Here is a 4,886-nt window from a genome sequence, read left to right as displayed (position 1 = left end):
AAATCGTAATTTTATAACCATAATAGAAATTGCAAGACTGAGCAATCATCTCATTCTTCATGAATGAATTATGAATGTATTGTGCAATCCCTGAAAGTAAAAAAGATAAATATTTTTCATATGCGCTCTTAAACACCAAGCATGGTCACCAACTTTTCGGTGCTGCAGCATCTGCCGTCCATTGATAGCATGCTTCTTAAGAAAAAAAGAAAGATTCTTACAAGATCTTAGGAGAGAAGGGATTTTTAGCTAAACAATAAGGGCGTATACAGAGCTCCATCAGGAGGAGACCACGACTAGCACTGCAACCTATAAACACACCAGTTGGGAATAGCAGGATTGGATGCAAGTTCCTGTCAAAATCAAAACGAAATCCACGGATTAATGCTCCTGTATCATATTGAATACCCAATGGGGGAAAGCACAAGCATACGGATGGTGTGAAAATGCATTACCAGCAACCTAGAATTGGACATCATTCATCATAATGGTCCTTTGAATAAATGTGTGAGAGCAAACACACCATCATCAGTATAGCTCAGTAGAATTAGAAGCTAGGAAGATCATGTACACTTCCCGCAAAAAAAAAGTAAGATCACGTACACCCAAATTCAAATTCAGGATAAACTGGAGTATATACTCTGCCTGCCAACATTTAACAAATAGATTTAAAAAAATAAGAATTAACCTCATACAGATAAAGTATATTATGTATTCCATGTTAATAATTTCTAAAGCTATATTCAGATAAGGCATAAGAATAAAAACATTCACTGATTGACACTACTTCTCTAGCCGATATGGACAGTTCGCCAAATATAGGCCTCCCTGGAAGGAGAAAATCGACCACTATTAGGGGTAAAAAGGAAAGAAAAAAAATCCTCCGCAGTTAAGCCAATACAAATCAATAGCAATCCACTATCAAGGGAAGATTGAGATTGACTAATTGATGACCGGTACCAAGTAACTACCGTGGCTTACTGTATGAATTGGGCGGAAACACATCTTTACTATCAAAAGTTAGGTTTATGCTAGTTCAACAAAAACAGCTTAGAGAGACAACCAGGAAGAGGCTCCAGTGTACGTATACCTCATTGCAATTGAAATAAATCTAATTCGAGACTGGTAGTAACCACGAATTGCTCCAAACTGCACGAAACAAGAAAATTAAATTAATCGTATAGCATGCTTTTTTTTATTTTTGAAAATTTCATATAGCGTACTGAATAATTAACATTGGTCGTGCCAGTTAGCTGAACAGAGAATAACATGTTGACACACAAGATCAGACATTAACACTAGGTAATTGACCAGAAGAAAGGATTGCGCCCTTAATTTAAATGGTCGCTAATTTGCATTGCTTATTGATATATGTGTGCAATGGAAACAGATCATCTAGACATCTGCTCGCACCCTGATGATTTCCCCTCTGAATAAATTCAGCCAAACAGATTAATCACATGCCTTAATAATATTACGAGCAACTGGTTTCATTATTGTTAAGTGGTACCTAAATACATCAAGGCGACCTCCGAGTCATGGAGCTCGAATGGTAAGGATGCTGGCCATGTTTGAAGGATCAAAAACTAATTAACAAGGTATATTTGTCCATCCAGCTTATGGTGACTATATATTCTTGTGTGCCTAACCGTGAGTACAACGTACTTGCCATTTTCTCGCCTGCGCAGCATTGCCTTGTCTCCAAGTACCGTGCATACATCTTCTGCTCTGAGATTTCTTGGCAGAATTTCAATCCTCGTTTGCCTAATAAATTCAGAAAACATAAGGTTCGGGTCATCACTTCGAATCTTATCTTAAGAATAGCATAAAACTAGATTTTGTGTAAACAAAATTCCGCTCTGATTTGAAGCTCGTAAGTTTGTGCATATTTCCATCAACAAATTCATAGAGAATTAGTATTGTCACCTAGGTACTGACTAGTTCTTTATGTACAGCATTACTAACATTCAGAAGCATCATTAATAGCTACAAGGTTGCAAATTCGTGCAAATTTTTGACGGTGAATTTTACAGACAATCAAAATAACAGAGAATTCACATGCCCCATGAGAAACAAAAATTGATCTCAACTGGATCGAAGTTTGATGTTGTAGTCTTGTTCATCCTTCTCCACAGTTTGGTACTGAATTCACATGGCCTCCCCCTCCCCTCCCTCATTTTATTTGTAGGGGATTGAAGGGCTTTGTGAAGGATTAAATACCACGTAAGTCAAAGTACTCCCAATCTCCTTCAAACCCCTCCAATCCCCTTGGAGAAGGGATTAACTGAATAAGCCCTCCTTGAATTGATCCTGCCTTCGGACGCCCGTCTACACCATAACCCCTTCCTTGCAGGTACTACACAAGCTCTCCATATTTCTTTCATTTCATTACTTGGTCTCCCTTCCTCTTCCCCTGCTCCCCCTCCCAAAAACAAATAACCCTGATCTAGAAATTCAGAAATTCTTGCAGGATGAGAGAGGAATAATAGGAGGAGAGATTTCTTACCGGCGGGAGGACCAACGATTGTGGAAAGGGGTGCCGGAGAAATCTGTTGTCGCCGTCGAGCTTGCGCTGGACCTTTGCAGCGCCCATGTCGCCTCCAGATCGCTGCCGCGTGAGAGAGGGAAAGGGAAATACTGCACGCACGAGAGAGGTAGCCATCGCCTCCTGGTCGTCCCTCCGGTGTCGTCGTTGCCGCCGCCTCCGCAATGGCGAGATAGGAAAGGGCAGGGGGAGAGAGGAACGCTGATAAGAAAACTGCTCGCACGTTTTTTTTTCTGGTAGGATGGAGTGGGCTAGCTGGTAGGACCAGCTAACCGTTTCCATCACGTAAAATTACATCGGTGAAAAGTGATTTCAGGTGACCATTGCTCGGGTGGATCGACCGGGGTGAAGAATTACTTATTCTTTACAAATTCCATGAGTAAATCATGTCAAGAACCTCCAAAGCAAGGCCATGGGTTGAACCAAGCACATCTCATTGACCCGAATCTTCCCCAAATATGCAAAATGGCAGCACAATGATCTTTGTCCTCGTGCCCGTCCCAAGCCTGCACATCTCAATGTCTGCACCCAAACGTACATGAGCTGTTCAACGCTGAACGGGAAGTGGAGTACAAGCAGTACAAGTGACATACCCGCTGGTCAAGAGCAGGCCAAGGCAGAAGCTCCCAGCCAGGTGTATAGCAAAATTCATCGCTTGGCCATGGCCCCCCGTGCGGATGGTAAGTGTGGTGTGGTATATGCAGCCGCCGCTCGCCTCAATGGCGAGGTGTCCCACATTACGGAGCCACGCCATTGTTCATGGTCCACTTTCCTCCGCTCTTCGTCCGATTATATTCCACTAAATAAGCAAGAAGTGAAATGAGAATTCACTTCGAGTTATAATATTCCAGAAGTACACATCGTAGAGGCACACCTATTTGAGATGAGACACCAAATTCCATAAAGAAAATAAGGTCTTGTTACCCATAGAGCTCACTATACAGATCATAAAACTGTAAACTACCCCAATTTCTCTGCTGCAATGTGCACAAAATATTCAGTTCAGAACTGACAGATTCCAATTGTGTCATGTCCTAGTTCTGGCAACTCTCTTTTTCTTTTCTTCATTGCCACAGCACAGGGCATTTATCTTAATCATACGAGCACACATATCAGTTGTAGAACCAATGTGCACACATCAGTTTGCCATGTGATTTTCTCCACCGGAACCTGAGTGCATACTTCTCACTGGTGTCTGGTAGCTCTGAACAAACTACACTTTCTCATAAGAACTCGAATGTATACTTCACTCTAAATTCAGAAAGATGTAAAGCTTATCAAACACCACGCATGCATCAATCGAGGCTACACATGCACCCATCAATTACATGAGCTATTCAACTAATTCTGAAAACTGCACAACTTAAGCGACAGTATGAGGAAGCAGAAACAAACTTACAACTGTAGAACGGCCGGCTCATTCCTGATACATTTATGCGCGTGGCCAGCGGATGCCCGGCTGGAACCTGCCTGCGCAGCCTGGATCGGGAAGATGGCTGGTTCTGCCACAGCAGCCACCTGCCGCCGCCGTGCCGTTTAGCCCCAGCAACAGACCTAAGATGAGTTCGGCGATAAAGATGCGGGGTAGACTTAGGCCGCCACTAACGCTTACCCTTGCTCGTCGTCGACCTCCGGCCGCGTCCGCCCTGAGGGCACCGACCTCGCTCCCTCAACCCTTCTAGCCACACGCGCCTACTGCGGCCGCTGCGGGAGAGAAAGGAGACCCCAGGCACGGGAGGGGCGTGGTGACCAAGGGAGTAGGCAGCCGCAGCAACCATGAGGGAGGGCTCGTCCTCGTCCACCTGAAGCAGTAGGAGCAGCAGCTGGTCCAGATCCGAGCAACCTGCACAGAAAACAAAGGAAAGGAAAGGAAAGGAATCACAAGGAGGGGCATGAAGAAACCGACAAGACAAGGGAAGGAGGCGCGCGCACCATGGTCGGAGGTCGCCGGAGATGGCCTGCAGCCGGCGCGCGTCCTTTCCTTGGAGGTTGAGGCGTCGGACCTCCACGGGTAGCTAGGGTTTCGGGCGTCTGAGTCCATGGCTGAAGGGAGGGTCGGACCTCCATGGACGACCTCGAGGGACGACGGCACGCCGGTGCGGCTGCGGATCTAGGCGCTGCCTCCCCTTGCCGCCGGATCCCTTCCATTCCCTTCCCTCCCTTGGGAGAGGGAGTGAAGGTGAGGGGGAGGAGGAGGCCGCCGGCGGTGTCGCCATGGCCGGGCAGGGCTCCTCCCGCCTGCCTGCTAGGTCGTCGTGGCATCGGGTGGGCTAGGGTTTCGCCCGAGCTACTGGAGAGACGGGTTGACGAAGAGGGCGGGGTAGAGGGAGGTCGCCGGCGT

At 46.1% G+C, this 4,886-nt stretch overlaps 2 long non-coding RNA genes across 2 annotated transcripts; both read right to left on the bottom strand.

The window, feature by feature from the left end:
* Window positions 1-97: 97 nt before the first annotated feature.
* Window positions 98-736, bottom strand: LOC119309720. The gene is made up of 2 exons (XR_005150603.1): window positions 456-736; window positions 98-353 (listed from the first exon to the last, which is right to left on the bottom strand). It is a non-coding gene; the product is annotated as an uncharacterized LOC119309720 (long non-coding RNA).
* Window positions 737-1,655: 919 nt separating this feature from the next.
* LOC119309713 lies at window positions 1,656-4,661 on the bottom strand. Its single transcript, XR_005150595.1, has 6 exons — window positions 4,478-4,661; window positions 4,158-4,388; window positions 3,945-4,063; window positions 3,139-3,344; window positions 2,507-3,067; window positions 1,656-1,764 (listed from the first exon to the last, which is right to left on the bottom strand). It is a non-coding gene; the product is annotated as an uncharacterized LOC119309713 (long non-coding RNA).
* Between the last annotated feature and the right edge of the window lie 225 nt (window positions 4,662-4,886).

The sequence above is a fragment of the Triticum dicoccoides genome, chromosome 1B (assembly GCF_002162155.2).
Source record: "Triticum dicoccoides isolate Atlit2015 ecotype Zavitan chromosome 1B, WEW_v2.0, whole genome shotgun sequence".
In the NCBI taxonomy this organism is placed as follows: domain Eukaryota; kingdom Viridiplantae; phylum Streptophyta; class Magnoliopsida; order Poales; family Poaceae; genus Triticum; species Triticum dicoccoides.
This window is presented reverse-complemented; position numbering and strand designations above follow the sequence as displayed.